The following is a 19756-nucleotide window of genomic DNA, read 5'->3' on the forward strand; positions in this document are numbered from 1 at the left end:
AGTGCATTCATTTGAATCATTAGTCTAATTTACTAAATTGCCCTTAAATAATTCCTACCAGCTGCACATTGTTCAGCATCACACCTCGGTGTCTATGGAACTGCTGTCTGCTGTGGCGTGGAAAGGATCCAAAAACTTCTGCACCACATGAGGCTCTTGCAGCTGCAGTGGGGACTTGATCCCTTATTTCTGCTTGGAGACTGGATGTGCTGAGCCCAACTGGGAGCATTCAATAGCAGTTCTCATCTTCTTGCCTCCAGGGCTGTCAAGGCAGCAGCTTCTTTGTGGGGCAGAAATACAAATGTTTCTATTTCAGCCATCCAGAGTATTCAAATATACTACACTGAGATTTACTAAGAAAAGACACTTCTAAAATATTAAAATAATTCCATTAATTAATCCTTTCTCCCCCACTTCCCTCTCTACCCCCTGCCCCCACCCCGCTGCCCCCCCCATCCCCCCCCATTAAATGCAGAGAACTACACTTTTGGGGTCATTTGGAGCAATGAGAAGAGAGGTAGAAGATCTGCTTATAACTTGCTGGAGCGACTTAATGGAATATCATCACTCTGAAATGTACAATTGCAAAAAATAGTTTATAAAGAGAACAGAGGAAACAGGAACTGTTTAAAAATGGAAAAAATGTAACTTCTTTGTGTTTTAGAACAGCTTTCAAGAAAGTATACTATATTGAAACCAAACTGCCTGGAAAATGCTTTGGAATTTTATTCAGAAGAAAACTGAATTTTTTGGCTTTTATCCAGCTTAAAATAAAGTCATATTACAAAATATGAAAAGCTTTTCTGAACTAAAATTTCCATACTTTGTATGACTTTGTTGTTGTATTACCAATGCCCTACTTAAGTTGCAGAAATGGGATGTGAAGACCGTTCCAAGATCAGTTTTTGTAAACAGGTAAAAGGAGAGTTTATTCTTCCATACATTAAAATTTTCTAGTCCTCTTCTTTTATCATTTTTTCCAGCTGCTGAGAGGTTTTCTGCTGATTTCCTGTTGGAAGCAAAATTCCACTTAAATGTGGAAAGAAGGGAAATCAGAATGGTAAACCAATGCCAGATTAAAGCATAGGTATCTTGTCAATATTTCACATGTGGCAGGGAAGGAGTAAAATTCTTCATAAGCAGCTGCTCGATTGGAGAAACAGTGTAAAGGTCTATTCTTCCAAAATAATGTGAGTTTCCTTGTGGGGTTTCAACACAGTGTGACTTATCTTTCTTCTGCATGAGATCCTTTGGATTCATCCACTGTAGAATCTCAGCTTTGTGATACAATCTCAATAACATTTTGACAGGCAAAGAAGTGTCATAAAGCCTTACCCTGTTTTCTCCCCTTCTGAAATAGTCCTTGTGAAGGATGCCATGTTTGAAGCCCAGCTGGTAACTCAGCCCTACCCAGCCACTCGCTCACTCCTCCCACAAGTAGGATGGGTGGGAGGACAGAAAGAGTAAAACTGAATTAACTCATGGGTCAAGATACAGACAGTTTAACAGGGAAAGCAAAAGCTGCACAATTAATTCACTGCTTCCCATGGGCAGGAATATGTCCAGTCACCCCCAGGACAGCAAGGCTCCAACATACATGGTGATGACTTAGGAAACAAACACCACCACTCTGAACTTCTCACCCCTTTCCTCCTTCCCCCAGCTTTATATGCTGAGCATGCCAACATATGGAATGGGACATCCCTGTAGTCATTTGTGGACAGCTGCCCTGGCTGTGTCTCCTCCCAGCTTCTTATGGCTCTCCCTCCCCAAGCATCCTCACTGGTGGGATGCAGTGAGGAGCAGAAAAGTCCTCAATACTATGTAAGAACTGCTCAGCAATAACTACAATGTCTCTGTGTTATCATCACTGTTTTCAGCACAAATCCAAAGCACAGCCCCATACAAGCTACTGTGAAGAGAACAAACTCCATCCCAGTAACCAAAAGTAATCTGAAATTAAGATTTGTCTGACTCTTTTATCAGATTGTACTCATGAGGTGTGATTCAAAGCACACTCATTCTTGCATCTGTTTTACCTTGCCTGGCAGCCTATTGCTATGGACATAGGTCATTGCAATTAATACATAATTCTAAGTGAAGATATGCAATATCCGAATTCCTTACATTAATTGAGACAAACTCCTTGGTGATGTAGCAATTCCTTCTGTTTTTTTGTTCAGTGCTCAAGCATTGTCTCACCTTTTTCTGTCCAGGTTTCCAGCTTTGGTTTCAGGCAGCCATGCACCACCCCACTGCTGCTACGGAGATGCTGCAGCGGCAGTGGTGTAACACACACAAGAACCCTCCCCTGTCCCTCTCCCCCTCCTCACACAGCATCCCTCTCCACAGTGGAGGATGCCTGAGTGTGTAGATTCTACAGGGGCCTCTGCTGCAGCAGCCTTTCTGGGTGCTTTTGGCAGCTGCTGTGCCTTGGAGTAGCCACAAAGAACAATCAAATATTCAGAGATACTCAGTTGTGTAGCAGTGGATTATCCAAGATGAACAGTGCTGGTTTGGAAAAGGTACCACTGCACTGCACATCTGGGTTTATGTAATGGGGTATTGTTTCTGAAGTTACACACTAAATGTGCTTGCAGACCTTTTGTATGATAAGGGTGGCTCCAGAGAAACAAATCTGTGTTCCACATCTTTTAAAATCTCCCTCTGTAGACTCTCAATTGATAGAGCACTTTTAATCTGCTCTGAAATGGAAAGCCCAGATTCCTCATAAGGTTGATTTTCTATTTGTGCTTCTTGGTGGTCCTGTTTCTCTTAGGTATTTTCTCCGATACCAATTCAATACATATTTTAAATTACATGGAAACTCTTCCCTTCCTGGACACCTCAAACATTCAACAAATAGTACACATAATCAGCACCATATCATCCAATTGCCAAAAGCTGGCTATTATTCTGCATGATCAAATCACTAAATCCCCTGTGTCTGTCTCCTATCTGGGGCATGGATTTAAAAGGCAGCTGTATTCTGACTTCTATTCATTTGTTTGGAGCGTTGCACAAGCCATGCTAACAATTACATAAATCAGCTTTTGTGTAATGTTAACTGATAGTCTTTATTGATCACTGGCCAAACTTTTTGAATAATCTGTATTTAGTTCTGTATTAATAACTCTTCTGGGTGCTATTATAAAAACCTGACCAATAAAATCCTTTAAAAGAGTTATTTTACAATGTCCTTCCTCAAAATTAAGCTCATTGCATTCATTTCCAAAACCACACAGAAACATTCTTTAAATGAGTACGAATTAGATGGAACATCAGGGCTTTGTTTGATCTTTGACTAATTTGGTATACTGTGGGAGCAGTGTCATTACCCACTGACCTTCCCCATCATTGGGATAGTCCCAGTGCACACTGGTGCCCTTGCCAAGCCCACTGCATGTCTGTGACCATGCTCTCCCACCAGGTTCTTTCTCCTGTTCCACCTTGTGGAACACAGAAACAGGATGGATTGATGGCTCATCATTTTTACTATGGTTATTTATTGCTGCCTTGCTGTGTGGGCAAAACAGATGCAAAACAGAGAGATTTAGAATACAAACACCAGCTAAGCCATGCAAAGCTGCTTGTGGGTCCCTGAGTCAGCAGCATCCTGCTCCGTGTCTGGATGTAGGGGGAGAGAGCAGCCCTGCAGTCTAATGTAACGTTGATCCACAGCTCTGCAAGCTGGACACAGGGGTCCACACCTGCCCTTCCTCCTTAGAGTGGTCCTGCTGCAACTTCACCTGCTGAGCTGGCAGCAGGGATGGAGTGGGAGACTGCTGCTAGGTCACCATTTATCTTGTCTGATGCACTGTCAGTTGAGTGATCTCAATCAAATGTTGTTGAAAAAGAGCTTTCACAGTCTGTGGGGAAATGGATCCCATCTGTCTCTGAGCAGTGACATGCCTCATCTTGGCTTATGTGATGGATTCTTTCTCATACCAGATGTTATGTTAGCTAGGCTTGCCAACCACAAACATTTTAGTAGTTTCACAGGGACTGTGATAGCTCTTTGCTCAGCTGAGATGGTTTGTCTACCATAGGCAGGATGTTTCATTAGTGTTGAAGACAATAAAGAAGAGCCAAGGAATTAATACCTTTATTCTTGCTCTGTAGGAACAATCTGATGCACATCGGGTCTGCTGAGTTGTTTTAATGAGATCACACTTCCATGTGAGATTTGATCCCAGGGTACTCGACCCATCAGCTTTAACCTGGTTGCCAACAGCCAGTTAGTCATAAAGATTAAAAGCTCCAGTTTATTCCAAGCCTGGAATTAAATGAACTCTGTCCAGTTTACTGGGCTGCCTTACTTCTTCCATCACTCATCTCTGGCAGAAGTGTTAGTGTCAAGATTCCATTGACTTTTCCATGTCTCTGGCTGCAGATGTTCCCAGCACATTAGGGCTGTTTTGAGAGAGTTGTGGTGAAAATAATTAGAACAGCATAGAATGGCCATTCATTACTTCGGGAAGCATCTTTAAGGTCACTGAGTCCAACCACTAATGCAGAACTGCCAAGTGCATCAGTAAACCATGTTCCTGGACTTACAAGTTCTGTTCTTCCAATATACATTTGTGAGAGTATTGATTTCCAACGTATTCTCTGTTCGACATCAATATTTTCAAGGAATTTAATGTTTCTGAGTCACATTCTTTTAAAGGAATTCTACATATGTCCCATTTAGGCAAGGGTATGTTCTTGGCATTCAGGTAGGATAGACTTAGCTAAGTCTGTACCTGTCTGTACCTCATTTATATTGACGTCACTTGGAGTAAACTTATTGATTGACCAAGTTTGGCACTTAGCATTTCATAGTTTTCTTTTGTGCAAGGCATTGGGGATAACATAGAGATTAAGAAAGAATTGTATTTAGCTTTTATTTCTTTGGGACATAACCTGGGATTCAAATCCATCCCTTTGTATCAGGCTTTTATGGCTTGTTGGAATGTGTTTTGGAGATAGAAAACTGTGGCTTGTCTTACACTGCATGTCCATTTCCCTTACTGATTGCTAAAACTAAGCAACTGGGGAAAAAAGCTATTTTTTCTTCCTATTTATACTTTTATGCTAAAGAGACTAGCAACTGTGCTAGCATTGTTTGTTCAGGCCATTCAGTCTCATCCTGCTTCTCTTTAAACAGCTCAGACCAACTCCATGAATGATTTGGAAGCACTCCTGGCAGCTGGGCTGTCTGAGCAGACGTGTGAAAAGCAACCCCCAGCCACCTCCGCAGGACTGTGCTGCCCCCAAACCGGGCTGTCCCGTCCTGTGTCCCCTTCCAGCTGCTGCTCCTCATGGGGAGAAGAATGCTGATATCAGCAGGGGAAAATTGCCTGTCTGGCACCGTTTTGAGCAGCAGTTCCCCTAAGCTTGGCAGACTCCATTCTGATCTGCAGATTTGCCTGACTCCAGGTAGCCTGCTTTGGAACCAGGTTGTCACTGACCTACTTCTTTTCTGTCTATGGCCCAGCTTGGCTGCTTTCTTCACTGCTGCATGCCCTGGCACCCCACAGCTCCCTTTCCATCTGCATGGTAACACACCTTACCCCACAACAACACCTTCAGTTCCTACCACTGATCAGCTCGTTCCCTTTGTGGAAAGATCGCTCTTTCCCGATGAGCTCCCTCTGATATTTGGCAGCTTTGCCTGGGGAGAGGAGCAGGGAAAGAAGAGTTGAGAGAGCATCTCTGACTGCAAGGGCAGGTATTTTTGCCTTTTCCATACAGTTTTCATTTCCCCCAGCTAAAGCTAGAACCAGCCAAAAGAATTCCTTCTTATGCCAACTTCAGTACATCAAGAAGTCATTTAATGCAGTGTCCAAGTTTGGCCAGAGCTGTTTCGATTTAGTAATGTCTCTTACAAATACCTGCCAAAGTATCTAGTTTTCTAGTAATAACTTTAGCCCTGGCAGTATGACTTTCAGAACAAATACCACGTTTTAAAATCTATCACGGATGTGTTTGTAATTAGTTCAAAAATTTGTTCAGATATAAGAGGAGGATTTACTTAAAGGTGGACAGGCAATAATTTGATCTATGTACCAAAATAGGGCTTTACTAATGAGGGAGAAAACAAGCAATTGTCTAATGCAAGATGTACAGAAATTTATCTGTCTTTACAGAAAATTATTTATTAAACTCACAATACAGCTGAGCACTATGATCTTTCTGCACATCTAATTTGAAGTGATTCTTTAATGCATTATTAGAGATTTAAAGTGTGAAAAATTAAAGAACCATTGAGATTGGGGTTTTGGCTAGGGAACTTTAATCTGAAAAATTCAGGTTCCTGAGAATTTAACTTTTTGGTTTTGGAGATCTTGCCAGCTACCTCAACAAGAGAAGGTTCCTGCTTTTTTATTTTAATTTCTTCTTATTTCAGTGATTATAAAGTAAGGAAAAAGTTTCAGGAAAACATTCTTTGTGGGAAGTAAGTAACTTCTGGCAAGAATAAAATGTGATTTCTTAAAAGGCATTTTGGAGCAATGAAGTTATCCAGCAGGCTATTAATATCTAACCTACTATTGCTGTGTCCTTGACTGTGGTTTTGAATAATGTCTGCCTCTGAATCTCTTTTTGTCCTTTTTCTTTCCTTGCTTTCCTCCTCCACCTCTGTGCAGTCCCTTTCCAAATCATGCAATAAATTCTCAGTCTAGGATACAAAGTCATATCCATGTTTCATAAACAACACAATGCTTCCAGATTTTCCCTCTATTAGGGAAGAAGTTAGAGCCCTCTTAGAAGCCAACACACAAAATACAAATTCCTGCTGAAACAACTATATATTAAGGAACGTGGTTCAGTTATTGCTGGTGTCTGTGAATGTAATTTTCCCTCATACACTGTTGTCTGCTATTGTAATATGAACTTGGCAAAGATTTGGGAGGGTGTGTCTTGACTAAACTGTTTATTTAATTATTAAGAATTTGCTGACTAATCTCCCTAAAACAGTGTTTGTTTTCACAGAGGAGCCTCAGTTTGGACATCAGCCAGTCTATTAATACAGGAAACTTGTATAGAATATTTGTACAGAATAGCTTGTATAGAATATTTGCTAGTCCCTGCAAGATTCAAGTACCACTAACATGTTTCCAGTACTTTGATTGCAATACTAGTGAAGACCTCACATTTTTCTCTTTTATTTAGTCACAAAAAAGTACACATTTTAGTTTTCAGCAAAGTTTACAGTAAAAGGATCACATACTTAGACTCTGCCTTAGTCTGCTACATCTGGTGTATTTGTTCTATTTACAGCAACCACAGATATTTCCAAGAAACACTTATATTGACAGGAAAAATATTGCAAGTATATATTCTTGGTGGAAGTATCAAAAATAACACATTTTACTTAGTAAATCAGCAATTAAATGTGTCTGGCAATTTTCATACATTGGTAAAGGAGGTAGAGAGCACTGGGCTTCAGCCTGCAAAGTGACCTTCTGCACTTGCTCCACACACCAACCTCCACTTTATATATTAAGAAGCCTACCACAGTTTTAATAATTATGTGAGTACCAGAATCTGGGCAGTGCAAGGCATGTAGGATCATCCATTACAGCTGCAAATTGTCATTCAGTTATAAGACTTATTCACAGCTATTCTGGTGGAACTGCAGTCAGCTCATATAAACCTGACCTCAAGCTCAATTCCCTTCCCAGGAACAGATTTGCCCCCTTCCCATAGTGACTCACAGGAGAGGAAAATCAGACTCCTTGAGCAGAGCCTGAGATTTCTGCATTGTTGAAGAAGCATTCCAATATTTGCCCAAGAAAACATACTTCATATGTGTACTTGGCCCTGGAAAGCCACCATTTTTAAGGAGACCCTGCTTGTGCATATGTGTAACAGGTCACTATTGAACCCTCATCTCCTTGATCCCACTGAGACACCCAGCTAGTACAAACCTTTATGAATTTAAAGACAGGCTAGCTCAGCAATGCAATGAAGTGGAATGGTAAGGCATAATCTCTTTTCAACATAACATTCTTCATACTCCCATACATCTCAGCTGTAACTTTAAGGAATGGCATATCAACTTTTCAGTCCAGCACTCTATCCCACATAAGACTTGGACAACACTGTCAGGCACATGGTGTGATTCTTGGAGTTGTCCTGTGCAGGGCCAGGTGTTTGACTTCAATGATCAGTACGGAGACCTTCCAGCTCAGGCTATTCTTTGATTCTGTGATTTACTTTTTACTATCATGTGGTGGCAGCTCCCTGTCTTTTGCTTCAGAACAGATTCTGTGCAAATTCTTTTGTGTTCTAGCTGAGATTCAAATACTTTTACACCTAATAGAAACAGAAAAAATTCTTACTGATAGATACCTTTTGGGTAACAATCTTTCAAAAAATTAACCAGGTGGAAAACCACTTTGGAAAGAAGGACAGGTGAAAACTTTTATCAAAGTAATGCAACTGGAGAAAAACTTTTGGGTAGGCAACTGCCCCCATTATGTCCTGAAGAAGCAGCTGAGAAAGATTTTTTCATGTCCCAGACCTTATGAGTTGTTGTTCAGTTTCCTTTATTCCAAATCTTAGTTGCTACATTTATGAACACTGACTCTCTTATTATTTTAGACCACCATGACAATAACAGCACTAGGGCCTCAAAATTTAGGATATGGGACAGGTCTTTCAAATCTAGTGGAAATACATGGAAGGCATTCATCTCAGCTGCCTGGAATTAGATTTGCAAAAAGGACAGAAGACATTTTTATCACATTTTTGTGTCCCTTGGTTAAAACACAAATTTAAATTCAGTGATTGCTTACCTGTCCAGATAGAGAAATTGTCACCGTTGAGCAAGAAATGACACAAATTCACCAGAAGGCTGGTTCACACAACAGCAGCTTTAATACAAAAATTCTCTTATTTTTTAGATAGGTTCAACATATTCTACTTGATTGGCTAATTAACAAAAACATCTTTCTCACAAACACTCCTTGAGAACAACAGAAAAACAGAGTAGGAAAACACCACCTTCAGGTTGTTTATACTAACAAGTTGTCATAGTTTCTCTACAACTCCCAAAAAAAGTCTCATAAGTCCATTGTGAGAAAACCAATCCCGTTTTCTTGCTCTCTGTCCAGGCTGTCACATCCACAGAGAAATCACTAATAGGCCCTAAATAAAGGTAAATCTGAAGGGTTGTTTTTTCATGAAGGAATAAAAAATACACTCACATTGGCCTTAACAGAAAAGATTTTATGGTGGTCAATGGAAATAAATCCAGTTGGAGAAAAAACAATATAAAATAAAAGCTTATTCCATTGCCTTGTTCTGTGCCTGCTAACATCTGTGCGTGCTCATTTCCACGTACCTACAGCAACCCGAGCATATCCATTTGAGTAAAGGCCTCACTTCTGCACAGCAGCACAATTCCTCCTTTATGGCAAGTTGCTCAGTGTATGGGACTCTCACAGGCACAGCAACTCTCAGCATACAGCAATAGTAGTATTATTAGGCTGGAAAATTGCCTCTAAAAATATAAATATACAGTTATTTCCTGGTAAAACTACCATCAGATGGTATCTGTAATAAAAACCTCTCTTCCCACATCCATCCCCTTTTGCCTAAACTGTAAGGATTTTTCTACCGTTCCCTGACATTTCAAGCTGTTCCCTGGTCCTCTGGTGCTTATGGCTGCACAATAGTGTTTTTCACAGTTAATCTCAGTTTAATATATAAACACATCATTTCCAGAAATGGAGGTCCAAGTCTTTCAGACATGGTCAAAATTTCCTTTTGGAGACCCTAACATGACTTCAGCATGGCACCTTTAATGGTAAGAAGGTAGTATTTTTACCTTGAGTTACCGTTGTGGGTAACAGCTCTTGAGACAGAGCCAGGGAAAAGACAAAACACGACGAAACACGTCGCCCTCTGAGATCAAGGCCAGGTGTCTCCCATAGCTGTTAAATCTCTGCCCTCCCATTCCCACAGACATGGTTATTATCATGCCTCTATCCTCCAAAATGATTGAAGTTAAATTTGTCCTTTTCTCCTGTGACTTTTACTCTGATAGGGGCCAGGGTTGATGGTCAGCACCAGGGATGACCCAGACAGACCAGAGACACCGACCTGGGCCAGAAAGGGGACAGGCAGGGCTCAGCAAGAGGGAGGGGCTCACCCAAACCGAGCAACAGCCATGTTGCTTTCCTCTGCTTTCCAGAGAGGCTCTTGACTGGAAACATCTTGTTTCTTCAGGAAACAGTGTCTGCAAAAGAATTTACAAATTGAATATATGGCAAATCACTTTTAAAGGGTGCTAGCTCCAGAGTAGCCATGCAGTCAGTGCCAGTACTGGACAACAAGCTCAAAGTGCTGGCTTCCCTTGTCTTAGGCACACCTGAGTTGAAAATAAACATTTCTTTGCATTCTGTGTGCGAAATAATACACCATTATTCTCAAAATCTTCTTTGTGAACTAAGAGAAAGCATGACACATACATAAATAAAGCCAAGAATTTATTGTTACTGCAACAAAAATCTTAATGGTGTACTTCAAGAATCATTAATTACAATCTGCAATTCAAGACCGTAAATGTTATGATTGCAGAAGAAGGGAGACCAGGAATGCAGTTAGAGTACTACTGTATGGTAAAAGTCTCAATCATAGCAATAATAAAATTGTCATGCATGTATTTAATATTTTCTACCCCTTTCTTTGGACATATGCTCACCCTTTCACTTTCTTCTGGACCTTCAGGAACTCTGGACCAACTGGAGAGGACAACAGCATCAACCATAGCCCCTGGAGTCACTCACCATGAAGAATATGATGGTCATGGCACTGGATTCTTCTTCCTTCCCTGATATGCTCTTGGGATAAGAGGTTTTTTATTAATGCTTTCCAAAGCAATTTTTTACCTTTCTTTTGCTTTCCTGGTCTATGGCTTCATTTAAGAAATTTACTACATATAGTACTATTTATGTCTGTTAGATATTATTTCCTTGTTCCTTTCCTTAGCTGTCAAATTAGATTAGTCCAGATCGGGATCTATATTTCTAAAATGGACAACTGGAGAGTCTCAAGTGCCAAGCCTGTGGCCCATCTCTTACTGCTCCATCCCCCTAAGCCTCTGTGGTGCATTCTGTGTCTCCACTTCTCAAGTCCTCTGCTGTCATACCGCACCTCTATTTCTTTGCCCTGTATTGTGTGGCAGAGTCTTAAACTTCTCATTTAACAGAGCGCCAGCACTTGCTACTGCCAGCTATGTAAAACCATGACTACACCACACAAGGATAAACACAAGTAGAGAGAATTAGCCATAGCCACCTGATTAACTGGAGTTTAAACAAAGCAAAACAGAGCTGCAGGCAAGTCAAGAGGTAGTCAGACAAAGCAAACCTGAAGCCTCTCAGCCATGAGACCTTGGAAAGCCCCTGCAGAGCTCATGGGTTCTTGCTGGAAGGCAGTACTGCATTGCAGGGCTACAGGTTTACACAGCAGAGGTGCTGTCTCTGGAGGTATTTAGCTTTCCATAATAACTATCTAATAGCAATTCACAGAGAACTCAAAACATTTCGTGATTATTTTCCAACCGCGATATATGTGCAGGGACTGAGAAAGCTTGGGTTTTCTTTTAAAGCTGCTGGGTTGTAGGAGCAGCAGAGGCCACTTGGTCTGTTCAGCCTGGAGAAGAGGAGACTGAGAGGAGACCTCATTGCAGTTACGAGTTCCTTGGGAGGGGAAGAGGAGGGGCAGGCCCTCATCTCTTCTCTGAGTGAGCAGCGAGAGAACCTGAGGCAATGGCCTGGAGTTGTGTCAGGGGAGGTTTAGGATGGATATTAGGAAAAGATTCTTCCCCCAGAGGGTGTCTGGGCACTGGAACAGGCTCCCCCGGGATGTGGTCACAGCACCAGCCTGACAGAGCTCACTTGGACAATGCTCTCAGGCACAGGGTGTGATTCTTGGGGATGGTGCTGTGCAGGGCCAGGAGCTGGACTTGACGATCCTTGTGGGTTCCTCCCAACTCAAGCTGTTCTGTGACTCTGTGGAAACCCATGTGCTGAATTTCAGTGCTACCTATAAGAGGTTAAGCACAGCTCCAGAAATTACTGTGGGTTAAGATGATTCCTGCCACTGTGGTGCTTTCATGATCTGGGATGTTTGTGTGGCTGAAATACCTGATGTCCTAAGCTTACTCCTTTAGATTTCTCAGTCACACTTCCTGCACATATTTTTGGCCATTGCTTTTTATAAGTATTTTATTATGGCTAAATAGAAATATTTTCAAAAGTTCTTTCATGCTGTTTCATCCTTAGCAAGGACAAATTCAAAAGTTTCTATTTCTGGTAGTTTAGTATATGAAAGAAAATCCTATGACTTATTCAGAAATTACTAACACTTTGTTTTTTCCCAGATTGTCTGACAGTTAGACTGATCCAATATGTTTAGGACACTACATGTGAACAGGGTTTAAGAACTAGAGCTGGCCTTCCCATGAGATGGCAATTCTGTACCTCAGAGTGTCATGCCGTCCTGTACCTAAGGTCAGCCCAGCTCCCAGTCAGCAGCCAGTTCTGGGCCTCAACAACAGTATGGTTCATTTGCAGACTCCTGCAAGAGTTCCCCCAAGCTGGACTCTGCCTCCCATTCCAGCCTGTGGCACTGCCTGGCTCTGGGAACTGCTGAGACCAGCAGCCAGGCAAGGGGGGAGCAGTGTCTGTGCCCTGGGATGCCCATCACTGACTCCATGGGCAGACAGCCAAAATACCCACTCTGTGTGTCTGGCTGATTCTCTTCACCTCTTCTGTTCCTGTTTTCGTTTGAGGGATAGGATAGGGCATGAAAAAGCACTTTGGAAGGGCATTGGCACGACCTGTCCTGGCACTACAAAAATACTAAATAAAGAGGAATGGCAGTGCTTTCCAAAATCATCCCCACCTCTATTCCTCTGCATCTTTGTGAAATGCAGAACCCAAGTTTTCAGACAGTCTTTTAAATACCTTGATAATCTTTCAAAAATGTTTAAACAATTCCAACTCCAGCTGTACTTACAGATGGCTCAAATTTTCCTTTCATACCAAACATATTTAACAGAGGCTGCATTATTTTACAGCACATTGGAATTTCAAATTAGCTTGATTTGCTCTCATATTATTTCATTACTTTTGATATATCTTATACATATGTAATTCAGACATGCTGAACGTTGTGCAGTGTTGTTGAAAAGTAACAAAAAGGAAAAAAAAGTATTATGAAGTATTCAAAAACTGCAGTTTTAAAATTGCAACACAGTATAAGAAAAGTCCTATTAAAAACTCACATTGTAGCAGATTTGTATGTATTTAAACATCAGATCATTTAAAAAAATCTATTATAGTCTCTTTATTCTACCTCAGGAGAGTTTAAAAGGTTTCTCACAGGCTACATTTGCCCTATAATCACATTTCCAAAAAATGAATGCAAGACTGAAAATATAATTTATTACCCTAGAGTAATATATAATGTGGTGATTCATCTCATCTAAAAGCCATGCTTTCTTTGTCACCTTTGTAAGTAGCATTCATTTCCCTGCCGTGAGCACAATTTACAAATTCATCTCAAGGCTCAGATAGCATCATTAGCATATATTTAGCAGTAGCAGACAGTGAGCAGCAGGTACAAATGGCTGGCTGATGAGATAATATGCTTTGGGCAATCTTCCAGCTTGTATGATAAGAGAGAAAATACACTACTTCTAAGTCTGTGAGTCACAAAACAATTAGCAGAAAAGAATGACAAAATGACCTAAATACTCAGCATTGAACAGTGGGTATAGATATACTGACATTATGTTTATAATTCTAGTTAACACATGAAATGAATACCTGAGTGAAGAGATGCATCAGTGTGTTATAGACCCATTTAAATACCTGTTTGTTTATTTGTGTTTGTGATTTTTTGTCTGTTTGGCTTCTTCTTATTTTTCTTTTTTAAGGGAGGTGTCACTAATGAAAAAGCAGGCGTCAGTGTGGGCAATAAATATCCAACAAATCACAGCTGGAAGATACTGCTATCAACAGGATTTTAATATTTTCATTTTATTGAAGGATGTCAGTTTCCTTATACATGTTGATAAATGAATGTGCAAGAACTGAGTGAGTGTGTTTGTTATAATTTGTTTTCTTCCAACCTGAAAGTAGATACCTGCTACTGTTACTCAGTGACACCCACATCAGCAAGCCCTGACACAGGCATAGAGTCCACTTCAAAATACACTGATAATTAACCTTCTATGATGTTACAAATACATATCTTGAAGAAGGTGAGAAAGACTGTGTTGCAGTTTGTGGTTTACCCTAATTCAGCCTCATTGCCTAGTAATTGTGACACTCGAAACCTTGTCACTAGTTTCAGAAGTGCTTACTGCCTGAGCTAGCACCATGCAGGATCACTACAATTCATACACAAAATATTGTCTATTTTATCACACAGGACCATTCAGTGAGACCTGGATAAGCTGGAGAGTTGGGTGGAGAGAGCCCTAATGAAGTTCAAGAAGGGCAAGTGCATGGTCCTGCACCTGGGGAGGGATAACCCCAAATATCATCTCAGGCTGGGGCTGCCCTACTAAAGAGCAGCTCTGTTGAGAAGGACCTGGGAATCCTGGTGGGTGACAAGTTGAAAATGATCCAGCTGTGTGTCCTGGTGGCCAGGAGACCCAGTGGGATCCTGGGGTGCATCAGGATGTGTGTGGCCAGCATATCAAGGGAGGTGATCCTGCCCCTCCACTTGGCTTTGTGAGGCCACATCTGGAGTGTCCAGTTCTGGGTTTCTCAGTACCAGACAGACAAGGAGCTACTGGCAAAGGGTCACAAAGATGATCAAGGGTCTGGAGCATCTCCTTATGAGACTGAGATGCACATAAATCTATCTAAGACTATAAATGCACACAAACATCTCAAAGGCAAGTGCCAAGAGGATGGTGCCAGACTTGTTTTGGTGGTGCCCAGTGACAGGACAAGGAGGCCATGAACTAAAACACAAGAAGTCCCACCTCAACATGAAGAAAGCTTCTTTACACTGGGGGTGACACTGAAACAGGCTGCCCAGAGAAGTCAGGGAGTCTCCCTCACTGGAGATGTTCAAAACCCACCTGGACATGTTTTTGTGTCACCTGTCTTGGTGACACTGTCTTGGCAGGGGGTTGGACTGGATGATCTCCTGAGGTCCCTTCCAACCCTAATAGATCTGTGATTCTGTGAAAGACAGTTTAAAGGAAAAAAAAACCGCATTTCCAGATGAGTGTAAGTTTAAATGCACCTGGCACTCTGAATTCCTAAAGAGAGGCTCTCAGCTTAGCTGGGAAGCGTTGGGTCTCACCCTTGGCATGTAAGTGGGGGGACTCAACCCTCTGGAACCATGAACTCTCCTAGCAGAGAAAAGCCTGCATGATCAACCAGAAGAAATTGAACACAGTTTCAGTTTCTGGACACTTCACTTAGAGGGCAGATGCATAATCTAGACCTTGCTCTCCTTCAGGTAACCTCTAGCAATACCATCACAACTCTAAGAAACTCAGCTAGAGCAAGGGCCAGTACGTCTGTGCTGGTGAATTTTACACACACCTTAAGCAATGAGGTATTTGACCTTACAAAGACCTGAGCAACCTTGAGGGAGGTGCAAAGTGCCTTGAGGGAGGTGCAAAGTGCACCTCCATTGCATCAGTTCCAAAAACATAAACATGAAAATGTAAGTAGATATAGAATTAGGCACTTTCAGGATTGAGTGGTGGCTGATGAAGGTATTTTAAATATATAATTTGAGAATTAGATGCCTCCTTGAATGTAACCCCAAGCATTCTTGTTCTGCAGCTCATGGCAGCAGTTCATGTGTTGGCTTTACTACACTCTGGGACACACCTCTGCTTTGGGCTCCTTAGCATTGCTCATCAATATTGTTCATCATCAGGAAAAGCCCATTATCTCCCCACTGATAGAGATTAGGTTCTGCTCACTGTCAGACTGTGAAATTACAAACATTTGAGCAGGAATTAAAAATGAGCCAAAAAGAGTTCAAACTAACCACTGAAACAGTATTTCAGTGACAGCTATTCACAAGAGAAAAGAAGTATCTGGCAGGTAAAATCTTGACGAAAGTTCTAATGAATTTTTAATCCAAGTTCTAAGAATGCAGCCAGACCAACTGGAGTAATGTAATCAATGTAGAAAGGATACACGTATAGTAAGTTTATACAAAAATAGAGTTGTTTCAGACAGAATATGCCTGATGCACCAATAAAAAGAAAAACATTGAGTCACCCCTACACATAAACATATAAATAACATTGTCAATTGCTACAGATTACAGACCCCAGACTCGACAGTTCAATTTTATCAACCTATTTTTGCCAGTTGTCCTTTGTTATGCTTGTTCCTCCCTCGGGCAGCGGGGACAGTGACTGGTCTGTGGGAATACAGTTCAGCAGAGGGCTGTGAGCAGAAGGATGGCACAGCGTGGTGTGAAGGGCAGCAGGCACGTCATGTCTCGCACGCGTGGTGGTGTATTGCAGCAACACTGAGAACCATGTAGGCTCGAAAAGCCTTTTCTCACCCTGCCTTTTCTGGTTTTGGGATTCCTGTACATAGGCAGCTGTAGCTTCTACTGGGAATCTGACCTGTACTAGAGCAGTGTTAGCCTCTAATCCCAGTTTTGAAAAGATGCTAGGAGTGAGACAGTTGTTCAGATTTTGTATAAATTCTAGAATATACAGGAAATTATTTGGCATCCTTTCTGTGCAAAAATTTTCAGACTAGTTTGCATGTGTCAGCTACATATGGGAATTTAGGTATTAGAGCTGCATAACTCCCTCTGCAAACACTGGGCACTCTTGTTCAGTATTAAGCTTAATTTGATTTATTGTATTTCAGTATGTGAGCAAATAAGGCTAAATGGGAATAGCATGAATCCTGAACGAGCACATGGACATAAGGTTTTAACACGGTTTAGCTAATCTTCTTTAGGTCTGTTTTGAACAAAATTTCCTGACTATCCAAGCAGGTAACTGTTTAAGGCCCATAAAGATTGCAGATTCTGTAAACCTAGCTTAAGGTGCCTGGCTTATGGAGAGGATCTCTGCATCAGATGACTTGACTCCCCAAACAATTTGCATACACATTTCCCAGGAGGAGAAGCAAAAGAACATATAGAAGTAGCCAGAGGATGGAATGAGCACTGGGGTAATGAGCATAGAGCCCTTTGAGAGCTTATGTCCTTCCTGTACAGCTTCAGATAAAAGCTTTTATAGCCTGGGGACTAACATCCCAGACTTCTCTTTGGGAGGTGGGCACCTACAGTGTCCACCTAAGTCCTACTAAGGAACAAGGTAATGCTGAGCCCTGAGTGATGCCAGTGTGAATGTCTGCCTCTTGCACAATGTTCTGGATAGCAGTGAAATAGCTTCACCCATGCTCCTTTGACCTCAGAGATCCAGGAACATATGTCTCAGGAACAAGCATCTGTGATAAGTGTGAGCTAAGGCTTGTCCTTTCCTTGCTGTCTCCAAGTGCAGAAGAATGCAAGGGAGGTTGTGAGATGACCTTGAAGCCATTTGAGCATTTACTGTCAGAGGTTCCTCCTGGTGGGGCTGCTCCTATATTTTAGACCAAGAAATAATGATTCTAAAGAGAAAATAGCCACAACTGCCTTCTGCAGGATACTTCACCCATTGGGCATTCATGATTCAGAATGATCCAAAGGGAAACCTGCAGCATCTTTCAGCTTCTCTCTTTGGTTGTCAACAAACAGCTCCACAGTCTGCACTTGGGCTATGAGAAAGAGAATTATTTCCCCCTTCCTTCTCATCTTCCTGCTCTAACAAGTTCCAGACAGGCTTTCCTTACCACACTGATACACTGACCAATGTTGCAAGGTGCAGAGTCTGCCCTTTATCCGATTACTACTGTGAGCAGTTAAAATTCTTTCCTCCCCACTCCCAAGCACAGGGATTCATATTGCTCAACTTCTTCAACCAAATATGCTCCTTAACTGCGGTTCAAAGTGTGAGCAATGGGTTCTTGAACTGAGACACACTTCCTTGTCACTGCATGTGCTGTGGGGGTATGGACAGCAGAGCCCAGAAACTTACCTATTTGAGACACTGCAAGACCAAAATGTTGTTGCTGACAACCACCTGGGGAAAAAGACCAGCAGAATAGGAAAAGCTCACCACTGGGCTGCTCACCACCGCAGGATGATGCATTGGCCACATCCTTATGCATGTGGGTTTAACATGTATCATCGTAACTTCGTTTTTACATCTGACTTTCGTGTCACTCAGAGCTTAAAGGCACCTTGCCAGACTATTTACCCTAAAGCAGAGATACAGCTGCCTTTCAGCTACAGCTTCTGAATGGATATTGCTTATGGAACAGTTTGCTCTGTCTGAGAGCAGCTGTCCATGCTTATTCACAAGTGACTCCCACAGAGATAGTGGCAAGGAAAATAAAAGAAACTGACTACACTACATGTTTGAAATGAAAGCCTCTCCCAGAGAAGGTAATTGAGCTTGAGAAGGCATGCTTTTCTTACCAACTAGCAATTCTTCATTAGCACATTCAGTCAGGTTTGCATTAATCTATTAGACAGACCATTTCTACACAGCAACTACCCATGGGCACAAAGCAAAACCACACTGGTACCACACTGACAGCAGGGACCTTACCTCTGATGAACTTGCTTCACAGATCCTGAACAATGATGCAAGCAAACAAGGTTTTCCCAACGCTCACTAAAGTTCTGAAAAACTCTTTCTATATTTCTTAAGATTATATGAACTGAAATCTACCCTTGATAGATAAGCACTGGCACAGATTTTTGACACAGCAATCGAATCAGCAGCATGGTCCTAAATTCCTTTGATTTAAAAATTGGGGTAGTCATCTTGCCCGCAACACTTCTCTAAGCAAAGCAAAATGAAAAATATTGAATGTGGCAGCACCCTGCCAGGATAGCACTGGGGGACTCTGACAATTATGATTTTGCAAGTGCTGTTTTGCAACATTGTTCATGTGTTTGCAACCAGAAATTGCCTGTGAAAATGAACTGCTGTTTGCAGCTCTTTCCCCAGTCACCTTAGGAAGCATTGGGATGGAGGTGATGGGTACGGCAGCCTCCTGCAGGATAGGGACTCAGCCAAGTGCCCCGCAAGGACTGCGAAGGAACTAAATGTCTCCTGCAACACTTACTGAGGGCTAGTGACTAGAAATCAAAGGGAGGATACTCTTATAACATTATTTCACCATCTTCACGTTTAATTAAAGAACTGACTCTAGGTTTTTTCCAAAGAGATCTTTAAAAACAGCATGGGGTGTACCAGCAGAAATAGTCACCTTAACTCATTGCAAATAAAACTGTACTGTCTCACCGAGCTCTAAAATTTTTAATGTGTATATGTGATGTTCCTCCTGTGCAGCATTATTTTCTCCATAAAAAAATAGTTAATGCCAGTTAAAACACCCAATAGAGAAAAGATGAAATTCAGGATTCCTGATTTTATCTTCTCACAGGTTTTCATGCTCCTTGGAAATGTCTTTTAAAACCAAAAGCAGTACCATTCTTCATTTCAAATTATAATGTTACACTCCCCAAAACAGGGAATGGTTTTGATTAAAATTGCAGGATAGAGCTTTTTGACAGGCAACTTCAAAATTCTGTATGTTAGATTCAGTTGTAAAGGAGCACACGAGGGGAATAGTCTGGGCTGAACTCTTCTGAGTTGACGGAGGGATGTAATTTCAATCCACTGAGCCTGATATCC

This window comes from Pyrgilauda ruficollis, unplaced genomic scaffold, assembly GCF_017590135.1.
Source record: "Pyrgilauda ruficollis isolate IOZ18807 unplaced genomic scaffold, ASM1759013v1 scaffold25, whole genome shotgun sequence".
NCBI classification, from domain to species: domain Eukaryota; kingdom Metazoa; phylum Chordata; class Aves; order Passeriformes; family Passeridae; genus Pyrgilauda; species Pyrgilauda ruficollis.